The following is a 22,349-nucleotide window of genomic DNA, read 5'->3' as shown; positions in this document are numbered from 1 at the left end:
TTCTTTTAAGCAAACTCTGGTATGTCACGCAAGTGCTGAACTGTTGCCGGGCAAATGTACATAAGATATATCGCATTTCAGCTGTTTTTGTTTGCTCATCCACATGGGAACGGTGCAGACGGACGAATTTGTTTACACGTGTGAAAGATGGTGGCCTTGGGCTAGCACATCTATTTCTGCGCCAGCTTGTCAGCAGGTTTTTTTTTTTTCGAGATGTTCGTGACCCTTTTTTTGAGAACTATGTGTCAACTAAGGTTGAGTCGTGTTTTGCCTTATTTTGTTGTGGGAACAAAGTATTTGTCCGGAAGAACTTTCGGTTACTTCAGAGAAGTTGCTGATAGCGTTAAATTTCTTGTAGTGCATTTTTCGAAAGAGTATCTAAGTGTCGTGAAGCGGAAAAATCTATACGGGGATCTTGTGTTGTTGTTTTTCCAGTGCCAATGTACAGAGCCTTGTACGATGGAGGCCACGGTGGGGAAGTGTTGAAAAGAGTAAAAAGATTGCAAGTACAGCCAGGAGCCAAAACTTTCTTCTTCAGGTTACATACAGATACACTATCAGTTAAAAGGTTTTTAGAGGGAAGGGGTTTATTTTTACCGTGGGGTTCGCATTGCCTAATCTGCAAGTGTCCCGAAACAATCGACCGTGTGTTTCTTCACTGTTGGGAGGGGGTGTTTTTTGGGGATGTTTTGCAACGAACAATTAGAAAAAGAGCTTCCGCTTCATCCGTATGGTATCAGATATTTGGCCATTGAAAATGAGGATGGTTTCCCGTTTGACCAGGTAATGCTCTGGGGCTCCATAGTATATGTCGCTCCAGAATGGCGGGGTACTACTGCGATCATGTCGCGAGACCAGCCCGCATGTATTTTCGGGAGAATGTACATAGATTTTTGGAAGTGGTGAAACTACAAGCATGTGTACCCGATTGGCTACTCACGATGGAAATTTTGAGTCTGTTGAGAGAATGTTAAACTTGACAAGGCCTGCCAGGAAGATCTGGCAAGTTGCTGGTTTCAAGGTTTGGTTTCTGTAGTTATTTTTTTGTTGTTTTCTCGAAGGCAACAAAGAAAGAAAAGCCTCCGTGGCGCAATCGGCTAGCGCGTTCGGCTGTTAACCGAAAGGTTGGAGGTTCGAGCCCTCCCGGGGGCGAGCTAATTATTTTGTGCTTCTCTTAATCCCCCACCTTTCTTTTTCCGTTTTGACGATTCAGCGCTTGCTCCTTGATCATGTTTCGCCCTCCTTGTCTTTTCTGCGCTGCCTTGTCCATCTCTTCAAAAATGAAGAAGCTCTCGTCCTGTGTTTCTTTTGCCGGTTTCTTTTGCATCCTATTGCCATCATTCAAAAATGCACGGTATCAAACTCGCCCAACTTGCTCCATTTCACCAGGCGAGTTCTCCTCTGCAGACGCTCAGCCTCCGTGGCGTAAGGATTCCATTTCCGGCCACGCCAGTGAATGGACGTGTTATCATGAGCTCCGTCGGAGTGGTGTCAGCGGCCCAGGCGGGCCGCGTTAGAAGGTTTTTTGCTGAAGAAAGCAAGGATTATCAAGTTTTTCTACCGCCACTGCCCACAGGTGCGTCTCTTATGAATACTATTTTTCTTCACGGGGATTTGAAAGCCAGGCCTACCGGGTGGAAGACTTTCGGGACATGTTAGTTCATCTCGGTGTGCTCCCTGAAGTGATAGCTCTTGGGGCGTTCCCGATAAACCACGTTTGGCCCGTCACTTTTAAAAGTGTCGAACCTGCTAAAAAGATGGTACAAACCGGCGAAGTAAAGGTTAAAGAGTAAAGGTTAAACAACAACGGTGCCTTGTTGTTGTCCCTGAAAACCAAGAAGTACAGTCTTTGTCAAAAGTAACCAGGCTGCAAGGTTTGCTTCTAGCTCGTGCAGTGGATCCCTTACAGCTTCCCTGAAGCTGAAATGGTCGTTAATGGTAAGGACTGGGGTCTTCTTACCTTCCAACACGTTTTAATCTTTAGGAAAGCCACAAGGGCTCCATTATACAAGCTAGAAGCAATCCACGCAGCCTGGTTACTTTTGACAACGACTGTACGTATCAAGCTTTACTGGATAGTACATAGCGTAACGGAAGAAGTGCGCTCTGCGCTGGCACCGTACGGAAAAGTGACTGATCTCTACAAGGAACGCTGACGAGTACAGAGAATAGCAGACAATGGCTCGTCTACGCGCACGGTTGGCCTGAAGCTCAAGCCCGGTGTGACGCGAGAAGATCTGCCCCATCAGCTGCGAGTCGAATGAATCATGGCTCTTCCCGTCGTTCATGGACGGCCCCGGCCGCTACGCTTAAGGTGCCATGCTACGGGTCATATTAGGCGAGACTGCCGAGTGCCACGTTGTGCCAAGTGTCGGCGATATGGCCATGATGAAAGCACATGCGTGCGTGCCTACGCAAACGTGGCAGGCCTGAAAGCAAACGAAGAACTGTCGACAGAGCATCTAATGGATGAGGCAGACGCGGCAGTAACTACGCCTGAGGCAGATACCTCGCTAACTCGGGGCAAAGGTAGGGCTGCACAGGCGCACGAAGTGGATGCACCTTCAGACGAGAAAGTGAAAGCCAACGCTTCGACCGATACCAAAGAGACTCTGGTGACGAATGACCCAATGAACAGGGGCAGTGCACCCTGCGAAGAGGTCGAGGGAGGGCCGGAACTAACAGACGTGACCATGACTAAATGCCAGCAGTCTTGCGTCAAAACGACTGCATGAAGACGTCAAAGACGGATACAAGACCAACTAGACTGCAACGGATGAGCCGCCGATGAAGACCATATCCACTCGAAGGCCAGCTCTGAAGCTCGCGCCGAAAATACCGCTCGAGCCACGGCCCGAGCGGAAACCGCTGGCACCACCGGCAAAGTGACGTGGCGTCGTTTTTCCAGCCGGACAGTGGGAACGCCGGAACTGACCGGAAAGACAGTGCCTCGAGGCCACCACGGCGAAATTGAAGTGTCAATCCAAATGGCTCGAGCGGGTGGAATATGCTTTAAAAAATGTGAATGTTTGGCTGTGTCCTGATAATCAAGGTGCTATCATGCGATTCGTATGTGTAAACTAAAACGTCAAAGAAATGGCAGTAACTCTCCAAACACCTCTGTATGTAGGCACGCTTAACGTGCGAGGCTTCTCAGCGCGCAGAAAACAATATCAGCTGAGTCGGCTTTTTACGGAAAATGATTTGGGTGCAATTGCCATGCAGGAAACAAAGGTTGAAAGCGAGGAAGGAATGTATCGCATGGTTTAACCGTTCAGGACGTACTATAATGTGTGTGTTTCCCATGCATTTGGCACAGCCAGTGGTCGTGCTCTGTTTCTGAAGCAGACCAGAGAAATAACTGTTGCCACGTATCATTGTAGTGTTTGTTCGTTCACGCTCAAGGCTGCAGGAAAGGGTCGTTATCACTTTTGTTCGTGACGCGAGAAGCGACCAGACTAATCTCGATTGATCGCAGCTATGAAAGGCTGCATCTAGGTTTTTCTAGATTACTGTAGATGATCTTGTCCTGTTATGTGGAAGTTTCCTTGCCGCCTTTAAATTGAGCGATGCCGCGAGCGGCGGACATTCGTAGTTTGACAACTGAGGAGCACGTTTGTTGCTTAAGCCGCCGCCGAGTGATTCAGTTCTTTATTTGGGCTGACTTGCGCCCGCAAATGAACTGAAAAGAACCCCGCACCTCCACCAGATGCCACGTTGTAGCGACGGCAGTCCAGCGGTCAGTACGACACCAACAAGGCTTGCAAACGGAACTCTTTATGTGGGCTGACTTGCGCCCGCAAAAGAACTGAATCACTCGGCGGCGGCGTAAGCAACAAACGTGCTCCTCAGTTGTCGAACTACGAATGTCCGCCGCTCGCGACATCGCTCAATTTAAAGGCGGCAAGGAAACTTCCACATAACAGGACAAGATCATCTACAGTAATCTAGAAAAACCTAGATGCAGCCTTTCATAGCTGCGATCAATCGAGATTAGTCTGGTCGCTTCTCGCGTCACGAACAAAAGTGATAACAACCCTTTCCTGCAGCCTTGAGCGTGAACGAACAAACACTACAATGATACGTGGCAATAGTGTGTACGCGTGCCCTACTGGAAGGCTTATTGTATGTGACATAACACTGCATGCCCAGAAGTTTCGTATATTTGACATATACGCTCCAAACGCAGCAAACGAACGCAGAGTGTTTTTTGAAAGTGCTGAATGCCATCTGAACTGTGGCAGGGTCATTATAATGATGGGAGACTTCAACTGCGTATGCAGAGTTGAAGATAGAACGACAGATTTACCGATACGAGACGCGAGCGTATCCGTGCTGAATTCGCTGACGGAAGACTATCTATTACAAGAAGTAGGGTGCTTTCTGTCAAACAGTACAGTGCCTCGCTTTACGCACTAACAGCGAAACAGTCACGTTAGACTAGATCGAATCTATGTTTCGGCCGGTCTGGCACCTCATTGCACAAAATATGACGTTAACAACGTTTCTTTCAGCGACCATAGCTTGGTTACATGTGCGCTAAGACCAAGGAAACCATCCAAGTTCAGCTGGGAGCTGTGGAAATGCAACGCTAAGATCCTCTATTATTAAAGAGCCAGTGAGCTGCAGAGAATACAGAAAAAAGAAGAAACTGCACTGCAAAGTCAGCGTGACTTTTATTTAAGTGTAAAAGCCATTGACCCGGGCAGGTTTGCGATATAAATAAAAGAAGTTAAAAGCAAACTAGAAATAATTGATACAGACAGATACAGAGGAGCTGCAGTACACGCACGGGCGGAAATGCTATATATGGGGGAAACTCCGACCAAACGTGTCCTTTCAGATAAAAAAAGCTACGCGTCGCGCAATGAAATAAAAGCGATAAGATACAGAGATCAAGTTGTGCAATACCAAGAACTGATAGGCCGTGCTTTTGTCGACTATTATCAAGACCTGCTAAGCCACGAACCACAGATACTGGAAGCGTTTCAAAGAGATTTCTTGAGGCTCATGCCAAAGCTTGAAGAAAAGGAAAAACAAATCTTGAAGCGCCCATTAACGTTTCAGAAATAGAGTGGGCGATTGATGAATTAAGTGCAGGGAAGCCGCCAGGGCCTGATGGCTTTGGCTCAGTATTTTACAAAGCCTTTAAAACGAAGATAGCAGTCGCGTTCTTTATAACGTTTTCAAAGAAGCATACAGGGTTAAGAAATTATTCCCCTACTTTAGGCAAAGCCACATTGTATTAATTCCAAAAACAGATGACCAGGCTACGTTGTTGCCAGTGCGAACATATCGACCAATAAGCCTAACGAACACGGACTAAAAGGTCTTTGCTAAAATTTTAGGCAGAAGGCTTCAAAAGTTCAACTGAGCTTGTGGGACCGCACCAGACTTGTGGTATAAAAGGAAGATTCATTCTAACGAACATACACGTAGCTAGAACCGTCCTGGAGTGCTGCGATGCCTCTTGCGGGAAGGTCGTGATGTTGCAGCTAGATCTAGAGAAGGCCTTCGATAGAGTTGCGCATAAGGTCCTTTTCAGCATTTTAGAACATATTAACGTCGGTACGGTCCTGTTAGAAGGTGTAGAAATGTTTTATGCAAATATTTTAGGAGGATTATAATTAATGAAACCTTAGCAGTCAGTTTTCAGATCGAGACCTCTGTCAGGCAAGAATGTCCTTTATCTCCATTGCTGTTCGTGCTCTGCCTGGAGCCTTTCTGTTTGAAAATCATATCGTCCAGTGCAGTAAAAGGTTTTAAGTTGAGCGCAAGCGAAGTTAAGCTGCTCTCGTACGCTGACGACATTGCGGTTTTCTGTCCTGACCAAGCAAGTATCAGTAACGTTGTCAGCGTTGCGACTCATTTTTGTAAAGTGAAAGGCAGCGTTATCAATTGGGACAAATCCTTAGGCTTTTGGCATGGAGAATGGGACACTCCTCGTGCAGTCTTCGAAAGCATGCAGTGGACGGCGTTTCCAACAAAATATCTACGAACATTTTTAAACCACTGCAAAGACACAAATGACTATTGGAGAAATGAAGCAGAACAAATAAATAAAAAATCTACGAAGTTCGGAGGGCGAAACCTGTCTGTATTTGCAAGGTCTACTGGGTGTAATATCTTTCTGGTAGTGAAGATCTGGTACGTCCTTCAGGCATTGCGTGCGACGAGAGCAAGCATTCAAAGGCTGCATAGGGTGCTTGCAGTGTATATATGGAGATCAACATGGGAGCGTACGAGCCGTACAAATTTATTTCGCTCAGTGAAGAGTGGCGGACTGGGCTTGGCGCACTTGTTTTTAAAACAGGAAGTTTCCAGATTTCTCTTTGTGCGAGACCAAAGCAACGGTTTTCTTCGTACTGTGATCCAAACGCGACTTTGTGACATGATGCCAAGGTTCATAGTATCGTCTGCCCAAGTCAATGGACCGAGTGTACGAGTCTTCCTGCGAGAAGTGGTCTGGTCTTTCCAGTTGCTCGCTGCGCAATTCTCATTACAGTATCTGAGCACCGTGGCTCCCTTAGCAAAAACTAATACGTTTGGAATATACGGAGGTCTATTTAAAATGTATTTTAAACATATTTTGTATTCATGAATGCACTAAAAATATGTAGGAAATACGTTTCTGAAATTTCATGCTTGGTATTCGAAATATATTTTTAAAATGTGCCAAAAATACCTCACTTAAAGCATACTTCGAGCACTTTTCAAATACATGAAAAAATATGCATGCAGTTTTAGCATCTTGTCAGTGTATTAAAAGTGTATTTTCGGAAATATGAAATTAATTCATCGAAAGTATACTTCAATTCTAGAAAATGGGCAGCCCTTGTAAACGTATATGTATGCAGTTTTAGCATCTTGTCAATGTATTAAAAGTGAACTTTCGTAAATATGAAATTAATTCATCCGAAATATATTTCAATCCTAACAAACGGGCAGTCCTTTTAAACGTCTTTGCACACTTCTAGCTGCCATGAACAGTCGAGAGCTCGAAATCGTGTTTCGGGAAATGGCATTTGCGTGTCGTCAATGTATTTGAAGTGTACTTCCGTAAATACGTAATTAATTCGTCCAAAGAACGCTGAAATTCTAGCAAATTGGCAGTGCGCATTAGCATATTTGCAGCGCACTACAAGCTGTCATTGAACAATCTAATGCTCAAAATCGAGTTTCGGGACATCGCATTTTGGTGCTGGCCATCTATTTAAAGTGTACTTTCGTAAATACGCAATTAATCCGTCTGGCGTGTACTTAAATTCTAACAAATGGGTTGTCCGCGTAAACATATTTGCATTACACTTCAAGCTACCGTGGAACAATCTAGGGCTCGAAATGACGTTTCAGCGAAGAGTGAAAACTTTCCCTTTCTTGTCATCCTTTCGTTTATGGTAACTTCTAGCAGGAAGGTGATCACCACTTATACCCCTGCTACACGGGCGCTTCGAATGCCTTCCAGACGAATGTCATCTAACGATGCTACACGTGTTCTGTCTAAGGGAGTGCTTGAAGATAATATTACGCCAATGAATATTAACCGCGTCAGCATGAAATTTCCCCGGGAGTGCGCCGATGAGGACGACTGCACTCATACTGTTGTTTACATCGCTTGTTTACATAACATAAAACGCAATCTGCGCTTTGGTTCTAATAAACAATCTGTTTTCTTTTTTACTGGTTGTACTCGTGATTGTTTACGCAGTGCTACAATGTTTGGTTTGGTTTATGGGGTTTAACGTCCCAAAGCGACTAAGGCTATGAGAGACGCCGTAGTGGAGGGCTCCGGAAATTTCGACCACCTGGGGTTCTTTAACGTGCACTGACATCGCACAGTACACGGGCCTCTAGAATTTCTCCTCCAAAGAAATTCCAGCCGCCGCGGCCGGGATCAAACCCGCGTCTTTCGGGCCAGCAGCCGAGCACCATAGCCACTGAGCCACCGCGGCGGCAGAGTGCTACGATGTGTGGGAAGCGATGATGCGATCGCACGCCTGAGAAAGCCGGGTTGTTGGCATCGCGCAGGACTGGCGCTTCTCGCTTCTTGTCCCGGCTTTCTCCGACGTGACCAGTACTTTTTTTTAAACTACTTTATCCAGAAGTATGTATGGCGACTGTTCGCTTTAACTGAAACGGCCTAACTTGTTATCCACAAGCTAGCGACGGCGACGACTGCTGCTGGCCGTAAAGCACGGCTCGGCAGTCTGGGTCACACCGGCGATTCCCGTTCATCGTACGCGTGCCCTGCGATGTAAGCAATAGTTGATTTCAGGTCACTGTTGCCAAAACTACACCTGGTGACCATTTGCATTCGCTAAAGCTTGTGATTCGCTCTTCACAACCGCCGAAATCACAGATCCAACCCTGCGAACTCGCTGGGCCTAGTCGTCGCGGAAGGGAACAGAGCCGTCGTCGATTGAAACTGATTTGGCAAGCGCTTATCGCTGGTGAGTGTTCAGGTATACACACGTGAAATATAGCCGTTCGTTTCGCTCATTTAGAAGCGCGAGCATACACACACCGCCGCCTCATCATCGTGCTCTCGCTCAGCCGCCGACAAGGCTGACCGTCCGCCGACCGGATTCGTCGGTGTCGTTGGCCTGAAAAACGTGTCCCTCTAGAATCATATTATAGTAAACTAGATATTTCACTATAATTACATGCTGTTGTTCAGCGTGATATATACTGTCGTTGTCGGACTAGTGTGACCGCCGTCGTCGTCGTCGCTGTACACTGAAAACGAGCTGAGGCTTTCGAATGCGTTTCGAAAGTGTCGTGCAGCACCGCGGCAGTCCATCGAGTCCGAATGTCATTCCTATTCTCGAATGCCATTCCACTCAATGTCATTCGAACATTTCCGTGTGAGAACGTGATAGCATTATACCAGCAAAAGCGCCTTGGGTACTTCTGGGTCCGAATAAGCCAGCGGAAAGGACCCCGTGTGGCAGGACAGACCGGCTCCCTTACACGCCCATGTATCTGTTAGTTGACAGTTCCACTCCTGACCTGTGCCTGACGCAAGTTTCAACTAGCAATTCCGTTCTCAATTAATCCCAGATTCGAACGCGACCAGTAGGGTACTTCTGCAATAATTTGGAAGCCCACAGTATTTGCGCAAAAAAAGCCATCACCGTGCAAAATAGTGCGTCGCTTTCGCTGGGTATATATACCGCAAGCCAAGCTTAGCGCTTGTCGTAGGATTTGTTGTTTGCTGTGTCGCTATCGTCTTGGTATGCTGTATGTAGGTATCTGCCGTTCCCATTCAATCACGTGACCTTATAATATCAGACTCTTGTTGATTAATGATAAATACCCGTGTACGATTTGTTCTCCAGTTGATGAATTAACCCGTGTCATTCCATGGAGCCGCCCAGTAGCCTTTTTTTAAGCCCGAGTAAACACATTTTTAATGTATTAAATGTATATTTTTAGTATATTTCTAATGTATATTTTTATTATATTTTTAATGCATTATAAATATGCTAAGCGGGCAAAAATGTACTTTTCACGTATTTTTAAGAACGTTTAAAATATTATTCCTAGTATACTTAGAAAGCATTCGTATTGCAGTTTAAGCATAGGGACAAAAAAATGCGAAATAAATATGAAATTAATACAATACGTTTGAAATGCATTTTTAGCACATCCTCTTTTTCGCTAAGGGCTAGAAAGCAATTATATAAAGATGTTGATGTATCTATGCCAGAACCACTGTATCGCACATTTTACTCAGCAGGGGCTGGCAAAGACGTCCTGAAAAGAGTGAAGCGGATACCAGTGCGGCCTACTGCGAAAACTTTTTTCTTTCATTTGCACACCGGAACTCTCCCCGTTAAACCGTGGCTGGAGCAGAAGGGTACTTTGGGCCATGGACGATAGACTGCTTACCGTACAGGCAACCAGAAACTATTAACCATATTTTTCTTGATTCTGAAGATCCAACCTTCTTATGGGACATACTGCAGCGCACTTTGAGAAAAGATTTGCCAATAACCCCATACGGCATCCGCTTCCTCCCGACTTCAAACCACGAAGGGGCGCCGCACGATATGATTATGGTACTATGTCTCCATAGCATATGGAAGACAAGAATGGCAGTGCACCACGCAGACGTAAATCCCCAACCTGCCAGAGAATACTTCAGGGAAAATGTTGCATTTCTTTGTGAGGCATTCAAAGTGCAGGCTGAACCACCAGAGTGGTTGCCTGTGTTAGATGACCTTGTCAGTATGAAACGGTTTTAAATGCCCACGCTCGCCGAAAGTTGGCAAGCATTTTTACGTTATGAATGTTGTGTGTACTTGCCAAAAAGGAAATAAAGAAAAAAAACGCAGGCTCCGTGGCGCATTCTGCTTCCGGCAGCCGAGCTGAACGGATCGCAGGGTCATGGGCTCGAGCGGAGCGGCGATAGCGGCCTTTGACGGCCGCGGAATCAGGATCGATGACTGCGATGATAAGGATTACCAGATTATTTTGCCGACACTGCCAACAGGACGTGTTGTTTTGAACACCGTTTTTCTTCACGGCGATGTGCGAGCGAGACAGTTCCGAGTCGAGGACTTCCGTGACGCCCTGGCCGAGACCGGTACGCTCCCCGACGTGGTCGCGTTGGGGGCGTACCAAATCAACCATGTGTGGGCGGTTACCCTGCGGAGCACGGAGGCAGCTAATAAGTTGCTCGCCTTCAATGAACTGCAAGTCAAGAAACGCCGCTTCCTCATCATCGACCCCGAAGACCAGCAGGTAAAGCTGCGGCTACACTGGATGCTTCACGGTGTGGCCGACGACCACATCCGGACGGCATTCGCGGCGTTTGGCAAAGTGGCCGACGTTACGCGCGAGCGGTGGCGGATACAAGGCGTCAATGACAAGAGCTCAACGACAAGAACTGTCCTACTGAAATTGAAGCCCGGCTTGAAAGTGGAAGACCTGCCACACCAGGTACGCGTCGCCGGAGAGTTGGCTCTTGTTGTGGCGCCTGGGCGTCCAATGCAGTGCTTGCGCTGCCATGGTACGGGCCACGTGCGGCGTGAATGCAAGGTTCCCCGCTGTACGAAATGTCGGCGGTACGGCCACGCGGATAACGAGTGTGTCCGCTCTTACGCGGTGGCCGCGGGCGGTGCGTCGAAAGACGACTCTGCGGAACTTCTCATGGATGTAGTCGAGGCCGAAGAATCTGCGAAAGGCATAGAGAAACCCGAAAAGCAAGCAGGCTCGACGGGCTCTTCGGGACCCTCTAGCAGCGACGCCGGACGGAAACCTGAAGGGGCGGAACCTTCTAGAAAGGAGACGGAGGCGTCGAGTGATGAAGTAAGCGTGCCGGCGCTCCCAGAAACCGAGCCAGCGACTCTGACCGAGGAGAACCTTGACCAGAGTGGCGCTCGCACGACCAGCGTCCCTGCCCCAGCGAAGCGGCCACACGCCCAGACCGGAACCGAAGGAGACAAGGCGGAAGCCCGCAGCGTCGAGGAGCCGCCGGCAAAAACGACCCAAGGACGGCGGTCGTCCATCCGGCCACGACCAAATGTGTCGACGGAGAGAAGAGCCCTCGACAAACCGTCCCCCGCAGCCAGACCTGGCACCAGCACCGGATGGCTCCGGTGTCAATGATGTCGTCTAGCCAAGCGCTAGACGCGAAGGGTAAGCACCATGCTCCCGGCCTCTTTATTCTGCATGAAAATTGCTCATGCGTTCCCCATAAAAGTCGGTACACTTAATGTCAGGGGACTGGCAAGCAAGAAGAAGCAGAGCCAGGTGTACCGCCTTTTAACTGAGCACGACATTGACGTCCTGGCAGTGCAGGAAACGAAAATTGACGGGGAAGAAGAGACCGGGAGCATGGTGCGACGTTTCACGTCTAGGTTTTTTGCAGTAGCGGCCCACGCTGTAGGCACGTCTGCGGGTTGTCTCATTTTTTTAAGGAATGTACCGGGACTTGAGGTTCAGGCATATACGGCGTGTCCATCGGGTCGATTTGTTTTGGTTGACTTCCTGTACAACAAAACATATTGACGCATCATTTGTGTGTACGCCCCGAATGCAGTGGATGAGAGGACAGCCTTTTTTCAAAACGTACAAAGGTACTTCAGTTGTGAGATATCCCTGATCGTCATGGGCGACTTCAATTGCGTCCTCGGAGGCTGTGACAAAACCAGTACACGGGCGTTTAGGGACAGAAGCACTGAGGTACTTTCAGAAATTATAGACACGTGCAACCTCGATGATGTGGCCGAATGTTTAGAAGGCACGCATTGTGTGAGGTTCACACATTTTCAGCGGTCAAGCCGTGCGCGGCTAGATCGCATTTATGTGTCGCCGGACGTTATTACAAAATGCAGTAGCTACAGTGTAGTACCGGTATCATTTTCTGATCATTGTTTAGTGCTGTGTGGGATCGGGACAAAGAAACGAGGAAATCAGTTTTCTTGGGAGATGTGGAAATTAAATAATAAGCTCATTACAGACGACATCTTTAGCAGGAAAGTAAACGAAGAAATCAGCAAATTAAAGCCGAGCGGGGAACTGAAAGTATGGCAGCAGTGGGAACTTTGCAAACAACAAATAAAGATAGCAGCAATTGAAAGGTCAAGCTGTATACGACAAGAGGAGAGGCGTGAGGAGGAAAATTTAAGATCCGTACTGGCTAAACTTCTCGAAAAAGAAAGCGAAGAGCCTGGCAAATGGATGGATGACATTAGGAAAATAAAAAATAAGATTGAACTCTTTGACGAAGAACGCTATCGTGGCGCACTGGTGCGGGCTAGGGCGCAAGATATAGCTGTTGGGGAGACAACTTCAAAGCGAGCGCTAGGAATCGAAAAAACGCATGCTCAGCGAAACCACATTGAAAAGATTGAATGGGGCGGGGCGTTATCTGGGGACAGCGGGCATATCCAGCAGGCATTTCTTGAATATTATCAGGCGCTGTTTGCAAAGCAAGAAGTGGATGTGAGCGCATTCAAGGAAAAGTTTCTAGGTGCTTTGCCGCGATTAGATGACGAACAGAAAGAAAGGCTGGAGCTGTTGATAACTGCGTCAGAGGTCGAGAAAGCTATAGAAAATTTGAACCTGGGAAGATCTCCTGGACCTGATGGGTTAAGCGCAGCTTTTTACAAAGCATATAAACACGAAATAGTGCCAGTACTGAGAGCAGTGTATAATGAAGCCTACAAAGTAAATGAATTGCCCCCGTCTTATGGTAAATCCCATACAGTGCTAATTCCTAAATCCGACGAAGCAGAAAAGTTACAACAGGTCACAGCATATCGTCCTATCGCCCTCACAAACTTAGATCATAAAGTTTTCATGAAGATTTTAGCCCATAGACTAGTCAGTAATTCAAGATATAGTCGGTCCCCACCAGACGGGTGGGATCAAGGGACGCTCTATTGTTTCCAATATTCATAGAGCGAGGTGTCTGCTGGAATGCTGTGATAACACAAATAGCTGTGTAGCCATCCTTCAGCTAGATCTTGAGAAGGCATTTGATTGTGTTTCGCATGATATCCTGTTCTGCATACTCGACCATGTAAAAGTAGGGTTCATTATTGGCGAGGGAGTGGCCTTGGCGTACCGGTGCTGCACGACAAGATTAATTGTAAATAAGAGTTTGGGGGCCCCCATTAGCCAGCAGCGTTCGGTGCGCCAGGGTTGTCCCCTCAGCCCTCTTCTATTCTGCATATACATTGAAGCGTTATGTTTGAATATCATGGAAAGTGAAAAAATTCGTGGCTTCCAGCTACAGGCGGCAGGAGTTAAGCTGCTGGCTTATGCGGATAATGTCGCGGTGTTCACAGTGAACCGGGAAGGTGTAACCGAGGCCGTGGCATGCGTAAAAGAATTCACCAAGGTCACCGCTAGTAAAGTGAATTGGTCAAAGTCCCTGGGACTTTGGCACGGAGAATGGCCAACGAAGCCCGGCCATTTTGCAAACATGCCCTGGGTGACAACCCCAGTAAAGTACTTAGGCGTCCCACTGGACGGTTATCGAGATAGCGATTCGTACTGGAAAGCACAGACGCAAGCCACGCGTGAAAAAGTGGAAAGGTGGAAAGGGCGACAGCTTTCAATTTTCGCAAGGGCCACAGTGTGTAATCTGTTCTTTATGTCTAGACTGTGGTACGTGATGCAAGTGTTGCATTGTGCAAGGATGAACGTACAGAGACTGCACCGGATCTTTGCCGTTTTTGTGTGGGCTGCGGAATGGGAACGCTGCAGCCGGACCAATTTGTTTAGGCGGGTGAAGGACGGTGGCCTGAGTCTGGGACACTTATTTCTGCAGCAGATTGTAAGCAGATTTTGTTTTGTGCGCGATGTAAGCGATCCGTTTTTGCGCACTGTGTGCCAATTATGGCTCGGAAATGCACTGCCGGACTTTGTTGTCTCAACCGAGAGTTTCTCGGGACTTATTTTTGGTTACTTTAGAGAGGTTGTCGCGAGTGTTCGATTCCTGTCTGTTCGATTTTCGTATGAATATTTATCTTCTGTTAGCAGGAAGAAGTTGTATAAAGATTTGTGCGATGTAGTTCTTCCACAACCTATGTACAGGGCCTTATACAATGGAGGCCTGGGACGCGACGTACTTAAGCGTGTGAAGGCGATGCAGGTGCCGCCAAGTGCAAAAACTTTTTGCTTTAAATTACATACCGGAACACTACCAGTAAAGGAATTCTTGGAAAGGAAGCATTTATTTCTACCTTGGGGATCACATTGTTTAATTTGTAAACAACCAGAAACAATAGACCATGTTTTTTTGCACTGTTGGGAGGGGGTATACTTTTGGGACATCTTACAAAGGACTTTAAAAAAGGAATTTCCGCTCGACTCTCATGGTATTCGGTACTTGCCTGTAGAGAGTGAGGATGGGACACCATTCGACCTTATCATGCTAATGGGCCTCCATTGTATTTGGCGCTCCAGAATGGCAGGATATCATCGCGATCCTGATGCATGGCCAGCACGGATCTATTTTCGGGAGTGCATGCATAGGTATATTGAAGGTCAAAAACTTGCTCCTGAAGCTCCCGAGTGGCTCGAAAGAGTCGAGCCTTTGGTGACGCTTAAGGAGTTTTAACGTGACGAAGCCACGCACCGCCAGGCGGATAGTGTTGTTAATTATTGCTCACTGTGCTCTGTAAGTGTATTTATGTACTGTGGTTCTTGCCGAAGTCAGGCAATAAAGAAAAAAAAAAGGCTCCGTGGGGCAATCGGCTAGCGCGTTCGGCTGTTAACCGAAAGGTTGGAGGTTCGAGCCCTCCCGGGGGCAAGGTTATTGTTTTGTGCTTCTCTTCATCCGCAACCTTTCATTTTCCGTTCTGACGGTTGAGCGCTTGCCCCCTGCGCATGTTTCGCCCTCCTTGTCTTTTCTGCGCTGCCTTGTCCATCTCTTCAAAAATGAAGACGCTCTCGTCATGTGTTTCTTTTGACTGTTTCTTTTGCATCCCCATTTCCTTCATTCAAAAATCCACGATATCAAACTTGTCCAGCTTGCTCCATTTCACCAACCGAGTTCTCCGCTGAAGATGCTCAGCCTCCGTGGCGTAACATAATAGCCGTACAGGAGACGAAAGTCGAAAGACAGGAACAGGCGGACCGTATGGTGCAGCCTTTTACGACACGCTACAACATTTGCGTGTGCCATTCGTCTGGCACATCGGATGGTTGTGCTGTGTTTATTAGGAATTCTCTGTGGATATTCGAACAAAATTTAACTGTGTGTCAAACTGGCCGTTTGCTTGTAGTTGATTTTCTGTATTGCAGTTTGCTATGGAGGATCACATATGTGCATGCCCCTAACAGAGAGAACGAGCGCGAGGAATTTTTTGAGCGTCTTGAACAATATGTGTGCTGTGAGCGGTTAATTGTGCTTTTGGGTGATTTTAACTGCGTATGTAAAGCAGAGGACAGAATTACAAAAAGACTTATCCGTGACAAAAGTACGGAATCGTTTAATTCCCTTGTACAAGAAAATGGCTTAGATGATGTTGCTGAAGTTCTTTCGGTAGCGCCGCATTTTACTCACTTTCAGGGTGAGAGTCACGCGAGATTGGACAGAGCGTATGTGTCGCTTGATCTGGTTTCTTTGTGCAACACAGCTTACTGAACATGTGCCTGTCTGTTCTTCGGTCAGGCAGGGCTGCCCCTCTCGCCTCTGCTCTTTGCGATCTATCTTGAGCCTTTTCTGTTATCGCTGTTACACAATGGTAGGATCTGCGGTTTCACTCTTCAGTCGGTGCAAGTAAAAGTGCTTGCTTACGCTGATGATATTGCTGTTTTTGCGCGGACCAAGAAAGCGTTAAAGAAGTTGTGAAAGTTGCGGGGGGCTATTGCAAAAAGACCGGGTGCGAAGTTAACTGGGATAAGTGCATTGTATTTTGGCACGGTGATTGGGAGAGCACACCTGCAGTGTTTGCTAACATGCAATGGATGACCTCCCCTGCGAAGTAGTTGGGGGTACCATTAGAGCACTATAAGAACAGTACAGAGTTATGGGGTGAGGTAACGCAGAGTGCAAGGAAAAAAGCGGATGGATGGAAAAGATGTGACCTTTTTGTTTTCGCGCGTGCAAGTGTGTGCAAGGTATTTTTAATAGCCATAATTTGGTATTTGTTGCAGTTCTTGCTCATCACCCGAGTAAACGTGCAGAAGCTGCATAGAGTGTGTGCAGTTTTATGCGAAGCATATTACTCGCACAACCGAGCTCTTCCTTGCTGCGCCGCGCACGGCCGCGTAGCTACCACTTGACCTTGATCGGCGCACCACGTGATATGACGTCACAAGAGCTGTGAAAGCTGAGGCCTCTTTCGCTCGCTTGCGGACGCGCAGCCTCCGCCGGCGGCCTAACTCGCGCTCCTACCGCTAGGAGATACTGACTTCACGCAAAAGGCGACGCACTCGTTGAGTCAGTTGAGCAGCGAGATGTCGGCCAGGGAGACGGCGGCTCGCCAGACCGCAAAGCGCAAGTTACGAAGAGCCACGGGAACGGGAGAAGAACGAGAAGTACGGCTTGCCAAGCGACGTGCACAGTATGCAGCTAGACGGCAGCGTTCGACAACCGATGCCGAGGTGAAGGATGAAGCTTCGAGTACTTCTACTCGGTTCGAGCGGCGAAATGCTACCAAACGGAAAATGCGTGTTGAAGAAACTCCTGAACAGCGGGAACAGCGCCTTGTAAAGGAGCGTGCTTACCGGAAGAAGCAACGTGAGAAACGAAAGGAGCAGCGCGCAGAAGAAATGGTTTTACTGCAGACTCAAGAATGTCTCACCGATGCCGACTATGCTTCGCATCCTAGGCTTAACCATAAGCTAAGCCAGGCCATTTTTTATTTGGAGCTCGAATTGGGAGCGAACTAGTGGAGCTAATCTGTTCCTTCCGGTCACAAGGGGTGGCCTTGGACTTTCCAATTTGTTTCTGAAAGTTGTCTCATGATTTTTGTTTCTACGTGATCAAACCGATCCTCTGTTGCGCACAATGTTGCAGGTGCGCTTAGGCAATGTGTTACCGGAATTTGTTGTGTCCAGTTTCCCGGCAACGAATTATGCTGTAACTGGTTTCTTACGTGAAGTTGTCGCTGCCTTTCACATTTTGAGCTCTCATTTTTCGACAGAGTATCTGACTGCTGTACCCAGGAAAAAACTGTACAAGGATTTGCTAGATATCTTTATACCTGCACACTTATACCAATCCTTTTACTGCGGAGGTGCAGGCAAAGATGTGCTAAATCGAGTTAAGAAGATGGCGGTAAGACCGAACGTCAAATCCTTTTTCTTTAAACTGCATTCTGGCACACTTCCGGTGAAAACATGGCTAAACGATACAGGCATTATCGTACCATGGACCGTCGACTGCACACTGTGCAAAAAACCGGAGTCCATCGGTCATGTGTTTATCGACTGCTGGGACCCGGTTTTCCACTGGGACATCTTGCAAAGAACTTTAAAAAAAGAACTCCCAGTTACTCCCTATGGTGCCATACGACATGCTTATGCTACTGAACCTCCACAGAATCTCGAAAACGAGGATGGCGGCTAGGCACGCAGACGCAAATGTGCGACCAGTCAGGGAAAACTTTATAGAAAGTGTAGCTTTTCTGAGAGATGTTCTCTGCAGTCAAGTTCAGCCACCGGACTGGGTGGCAGTTATGGACAAATTGATCGACATGTAAATGTTTTAATCCATCGCCTCAGCCAAAGCTTGGCTAGCGATTTTTATTCTTGTGGATGTATTGTTTACCGACAATAAAGGGAAAAAAAAGCCTCCGTGGCGCAATCGGCTAGCGCGTTCGGCTGTTAACCGAAAGGTTGGAGGTTCGAGCCCTCCCGGGGGCGAGCCAATTGTTTTGTGCTTCTCTTAATCCCCCCCCCCCCCCTTTCTTTTTCCGTTCTGAAGGTTGAGCGCTTGCCCCCTGCTCATGTTTCGCCCTCCTGATCTTTTCTGCGCTGCCTTGTCCATCTCTTCAAAAATGAAGACGCTCTCGTCCTGTGTTTCTTTTGACTGTTTCTTTTGCATCCCCATTTCCTTTATTCAAAAATGCACGGCATCAAACTTGTCCAGCTTGCAGCACTTCTCCAGTGGAGTTGTCCTCTGCAGATGATCAGCCTCCGTGGCGCAATTGCTCTGCATACTTGAACACACGAATGTGGGCAGTGTGATTACGGAAGGCGTCACGATGGCGTACAAAAAATGTACAACGCGTATTATTGTTAACGGTTCGCTCACTGATAGCTTGTGCGTGCTCTCGTCGGTGAGACAGGGATGCCCCCTGTCACCACTGCTGTTTGCCGCTTATCTTGAGCCACTCTGTTTGGCGATTGAACATAATGCGCGCATAACAGGTTACAGACTACAGGCTGCCGAAGTAAAAATTCTGGCGTACGCGGATGACATCGCGGTGTTCTGCGCCAGCAAAGATAGCATTAGGGAGGCAACTAATGTCGTCGAAAAGTTTTGTGATGCGACTGGAGCCCAGATTAACTGGGATAAAAGTCATGGCTTCTGGCATGGCGATTGGGTGGACACACCAGAAGCCTTTTGTCGGCTTACCTGGTCAATGGTGCCAATGCAGTACCTTGGTGCGCCTCTCGGAAATTATCGCGACCCTGAACCATACTGGAGAGATCAAGCCTTGAGGGCTAAAGAAAAGGCGAACGGGTGGCAAGGCAAGCAACTGTCGATGTTTTCTAGAGCCACTGTCTGCAACCTTTTTCTAATATCTAAAATCTGGTACGTCATGAATGTGTTGTGTGCGGCGAGGATGAGCATTCAAAAAATGCACCGAGTTTTTGCTATTTTTATTTGGGCCTCGACTTGGGAGCGGTCCAGTCGAACGAATTTGTTTTTGCCTGTCAAGAAAGGGGGTCTTGGCCTGGCTCACTTGTTTCTGCGACAAATCGTGGCACGCTTTGTTTTTTTACGGGACCACAATGATATCTTTCTGCGCACAGTTATACAAGTGAGGCTGTGTAGACTTCTCCCTGAATTCGTCGTTTCGTTTGTTCAAAATATGTGCAGAAGTGTGACTGGATACCTGCATGAAGTTGTCTTGTCGTATAGGCTGTTGAATGTACGTTTTTCCCAGCAGTACCTGTCAACCGTTACAAAGAAAAAACTCTACAGAGACCTTGTAGATGTCATGCTCCCTGTACCTTTGTACCGTTCTCCACATCGCGGTGGCCCAGGACAGGACGTCCTAAAAAGAGTGAAGAAAATGCCTATACTACCCTCAGCCAAATCGTTCTTTTTCAAGTTACATACAAACACCCTCCCAGTTAAGACCTGGCTTCAGGATAAAGGCCTCTTCATTCCCTGGAACACTGACTGCTTTTTATGCAAGAAACCCGAAACAATAGAGCATGTATTTCTAGACTGCTGGGACCCGATCTTTCATTGGGATGTACTCCAAAGAACTTTAAAAAAACAGTTACCCCTGGATCCGTACGGCATAGGTTTCTTGCCTGTAAATACCTAAGAGGAAATACCTTATGACCTCATTATGGTCCTGGGCCTCCACGCGGTGTGGAAAACACGAATGCAGTTCGAACACGCGGACTTGGTTGTTCGCCCGGTTCGAGAACATTTCATTGAGAGCGTTGTGTGCTTAAGAAATGTGTACAACGCACTGCCTGATCCACCGCAATGGATATCTGTACTAGATGGATTAATGTCGCTCAAAAAATTTTAAAGTCGTGTTGGCCAACGTGTGGCTGCCACGTTTTATTTCTTGTAACCTCTTGATTTGAACGTCAAAATCGGCAATAAAGAAACAAAAAAGCCTCCGTGGCGCAATCGGCTAACGCGTTCGGCTGTTAACCGAAAGGTTGGAGGTTCGAGCCCTCCCGGGGGCGAGCCGATTGTTTTGTGCTTCTCGTAATCCCCCCCCCCCCCCCCCCCCCCCCCCCCCTTTCTTTTTCCGTTCTGACGGTTGAGCGCTTCCCCCTGCTCATGTTTCGCCCTCCTGATCTTTTCTGCGCTGCCTTGTCCATCTCTTCAAAAATGAAGACGCTCTCGTCCTATGTTTCTTTTGACTGTTTCTTGTGCATCCCCTTTCCTTCATTCAAAAATACACGGTATCAAACTTGTCCAGCTTACAGCACTTCTCCAGTGGAGTTGTCCTCTGCAGACGCTTAGCCTCCGTGGCGCAATCGGCTAGCGCGTTCGGCTGTTAACCGAAAGGTTGGAGGTTCGAGCCCTCCCGGGGGCGAGCCAATTGTTTTGTGCTTCTCGTAATCCCCCCCCCCCCTTTCTTTTTCCGTTCTGACGGTTGAGCGCTTCCCCCTGCTCATGTTTCGCCCTCCTGATCTTTTCTGCGCTGCCTTGTCCATCTCTTCAAAAATGAAGACGCTCTCGTCCTATGTTTCTTTTGACTGTTTCTTGTGCATCCCCTTTCCTTCATTCAAAAATACACGGTATCAAACTTGTCCAGCTTGCAGCACTTCTCCAGTGGAGCTGTCCTCTGCAGACGCTCAGCCTCCGTGGCGCAATCGGCTAGCGCGTTCGGCTGTTAACCGAAAGGTTGGAGGTTCGAGCCCTCCCGGGGGCGAGCGAATTGTTTTGTGCTTCTCGTAATCCCCCCCTCCCCTTTCTTTTTCCGTTCTGACGGTTGAGCGCTTCCCCCTGCTCATGTTTCGCCCTCCTGATCTTTTCTGCGCTGCCTTGTCCATCTCTTCAAAAATGAAGACGCTCTCGTCCTATGTTTCTTTTGACTGTTTCTTGTGCATCCCCTTTCCTTCATTCAAAAATACACGGTATCAAACTTGTCCAGCTTGCAGCACTTCTCCAGTGGAGCTGTCCTCTGCAGACGCTCAGCCTCCGTGGCGCAATCGGCTAGCGCGTTCGGCTGTTAACCGAAAGGTTGGAGGTTCGAGCCCTCCCGGGGGCGAGCGAATTGTTTTGTGCTTCTGTTCATCCCCCACCTTTCTTTTACCGCGTTGACGGTTGAGCGCTTGCCCCCTGCTCATATTTCGCCCTCCTGATCTTTTCTGCGCTGCCTTGTCCATCTCTTCAAAAATGAAGACGCTCTCGTCCTATGTTTCTTTTGACTGTTTCTTTCGCATGCCCATTTCCTTCATTCAAAAATACACGGCATCAAACTTGTCCAGCTTGCAGCACTTCTCCAGTGGAGTTGTCCTCTGCTGACGCTCAGCCTCCGTGGCGCAATGGAGTGCACTTCCGGCCGCCACAGCGTACGGACGTGTTAATCATGAGCTCCGTCGGAGCGGTGTCAGCGGCCCAGTCGAGCCGCGGAAACAGGTTTTTGTCTGCCGTCGATGAAGGTTATCAGGTCATACTGCCAACTTTTCCCACAGGACAAATCGTGTTGAACACGATATTTAAGCACGCCGACCCAGCGGATAAACCATATCGCGTTGAAGATTTCAGGGATACTTTGGTTCATCTTGGTGCGCTCCCTGAAGTGCTTGCTTTGGGGGCGTATCAGATGAACCCTGTCTGGGCCGTTACGCTCAAGAGCGCCGAGGCAAGAAAACTACTGGTGGCTACATTTGTGAAGGTGAAGAACCGGCGCTGCCTATTGATCGACCCGAGCAACCAGGATATGCGCCTCAAAATCCACTGGGTTTTTCACGGCGTTAGTGATGATGATGTCCGGGCTACCTTGCTGCCGTACGGAACCGTGACTGACATTTCCAAGGAGCGTTGGCGAGCTTTCGGTGTCGCAGACAAAGGTTCTACGACGAGAACAGTGGCCCTCAAGCTGAAAAACGGAATTTCAGTGGATGACATTCCGCACCAACTCAAGATAGCAGGTGAGCCCGCACTTGTTGTTGTCCCGGGAAGGGCGCCGCTGTGTCTGAGGTGCAAGGCCACAAGACATATACGGCGCGATTGT

General features: G+C 47.9%; 7 non-coding genes across 7 annotated transcripts; all 7 read left to right on the top strand.

Annotated features, from left to right (window-relative positions):
* Positions 1-1,078: 1,078 nt before the first annotated feature.
* Positions 1,079-1,152, top strand: TRNAN-GUU (transfer RNA asparagine (anticodon GUU)). Its single transcript has one exon. It is a non-coding gene; the product is annotated as a tRNA-Asn (tRNA).
* A 14,042-nt stretch (positions 1,153-15,194) lies between these two features.
* TRNAN-GUU (transfer RNA asparagine (anticodon GUU)) lies at positions 15,195-15,268 on the top strand. Its single transcript has one exon. It is a non-coding gene; the product is annotated as a tRNA-Asn (tRNA).
* A 2,988-nt stretch (positions 15,269-18,256) lies between these two features.
* Positions 18,257-18,330, top strand: TRNAN-GUU (transfer RNA asparagine (anticodon GUU)). The gene has a single exon. It is a non-coding gene; the product is annotated as a tRNA-Asn (tRNA).
* A 1,942-nt stretch (positions 18,331-20,272) lies between these two features.
* On the top strand, positions 20,273-20,346 carry TRNAN-GUU (transfer RNA asparagine (anticodon GUU)). The gene has a single exon. It is a non-coding gene; the product is annotated as a tRNA-Asn (tRNA).
* A 282-nt stretch (positions 20,347-20,628) lies between these two features.
* On the top strand, positions 20,629-20,702 carry TRNAN-GUU (transfer RNA asparagine (anticodon GUU)). Its single transcript has one exon. It is a non-coding gene; the product is annotated as a tRNA-Asn (tRNA).
* A 265-nt stretch (positions 20,703-20,967) lies between these two features.
* On the top strand, positions 20,968-21,041 carry TRNAN-GUU (transfer RNA asparagine (anticodon GUU)). Its single transcript has one exon. It is a non-coding gene; the product is annotated as a tRNA-Asn (tRNA).
* Positions 21,042-21,306: 265 nt separating this feature from the next.
* On the top strand, positions 21,307-21,380 carry TRNAN-GUU (transfer RNA asparagine (anticodon GUU)). Its single transcript has one exon. It is a non-coding gene; the product is annotated as a tRNA-Asn (tRNA).
* Positions 21,381-22,349: the final 969 nt, after the last annotated feature.

Source organism: Amblyomma mixtum, chromosome 3 (assembly GCF_055824585.1).
Source record: "Amblyomma mixtum isolate Tamu chromosome 3, ASM5582458v1, whole genome shotgun sequence".
NCBI lineage: Eukaryota > Metazoa > Arthropoda > Arachnida > Ixodida > Ixodidae > Amblyomma > Amblyomma mixtum.
This window is presented reverse-complemented; position numbering and strand designations above follow the sequence as displayed.